The sequence below is a fragment of the Triticum dicoccoides genome, chromosome 1B, assembly GCF_002162155.2.
Source record: "Triticum dicoccoides isolate Atlit2015 ecotype Zavitan chromosome 1B, WEW_v2.0, whole genome shotgun sequence".
Lineage (NCBI taxonomy): Eukaryota > Viridiplantae > Streptophyta > Magnoliopsida > Poales > Poaceae > Triticum > Triticum dicoccoides.
This window is the reverse complement of record NC_041381.1, coordinates 503848945-503850534: the sequence shown is the minus strand read 5'-3', so window position 1 is coordinate 503850534 and position 1590 is coordinate 503848945.

The following is a 1590-nucleotide window of genomic DNA, read 5'->3' as shown; positions in this document are numbered from 1 at the left end:
CCCCCCCTTGTCATCTTCCTCCTTTGCCAGGAGGACGAACAGAGGCGAGGCGTGGCGCGCGCCCGAGAGGCCTCGGCCACCTCCTGCTTCCCCCTGGCCACCTCCTGCTTCCTCTCGTCGCCCTGGACCCCGTCCGCGACGCCACGCACCCCCCCAGGCCTCTCACTCTCTCCCCGAGCTCCTCTCTTCCTCTGGCTCTCTCGCGCGCAGCCACCGAACACACCCGTCGCCGCCGACGAGCATCACCGCGGCCACCGTCCACCCCGTGCTCTCCGATGAGTTCAGAGGAACCGCCATCGCCTTCTGCGTCTTCTACACCAACCCATTCGACCGCGGGAGCCCTGTAGCGTCTTCCCGGAGCTCGTCCCCAACCTTCGTCCGCCGGCGAACTTCCGAGGATTCGCGAGCTCCAGCCCCTCCCCGGCCTCGCCGTTGCCTCTTCCGGATCCGCTGTGAGCTCCTCTTCCATTTCCCCTCCTCCCCGCGCTCGTTCCCGCATGCTAGCCGCCCTTTTCACCGGGGCCGTGAGCTCCTCACCGCCGGCGATGACGCGGACAAGGCCAGAGCCACCGGAGCTAGCTACCGAGCACGGCAACGTGCTCCACACCTCACCAGGAACCTAACTCACACACCAGCTTCCCCTCCCGTGCCCCCTAACGACAACCCCGACCTCGCCCGAACTCCGGCCACCGCCGCAAGCTTGCCTCCGGTGAGCTCGGGCCACCTCAGCCCCTGCCGTTTGCACAGATGGATGCGGGCGAGTCCCAGCTCCACGTAGACGCCCTCATCCGCCTGTTTGGCCGCCGGAGCAAGAAATCCGAAGGCCTCCGCCGTCTCGGCCTCGCCGGCGTCAAGCCGCCGGCAGGTTAGGCCCTGCTGACCAGGGGTTTGACCCCCCCCCCTGGGTCGATGACAGGTGGGGCCAGCCCCCCCTGTTAATTAGTTTAGTTTATTTTAATTTAATTACCCCCCTGCTGACACTGACATGTGGGCCCTAGTGCCCTAATCTTTAATTAAACTAAACTAAACCCCCCCTGTTTAACCTGTGACGCTGACATATGGGTCCCACAAGTCAGTTTGACCTGGACGGCGCCCGTTGACCTGCTGACGTCACTATGAGGTCATGATGACGCAATAATTCCTTTCTGGAATTTAAAATAAATCTTAAATGATTTAATAATTTCAGAAAATAGCTAAAACTTCTATAAATCATAGAAAATTAACCGTAACTCCAAATTAAATAAATTATATATGAAAAATTATCAGAAAAATTCAAGGAATCCATCTGTACCATTTTCATGCATGTTAGAACAATTTATAGGTGCTGTTTAGCACAAATCAATTAAATGGCATTTGAATAATCACATATGGAGTTTGAATTTGAATCTTGTATTCAAACCAACTTCATTTAATCTGTTGCTAGTTGCATTAGCCCAAAACACATTCATTTTGCCATGTAATGATCATGCATCATATTGTGCATTGCATTGATTGTGTTCGCTTCTGTGTTGCCGGTATTTGTCCCCTCTCGATAGACGTGATACCGATGATGCGATCGTTGACACTGATGAAGACTCAATGCTATCTTCA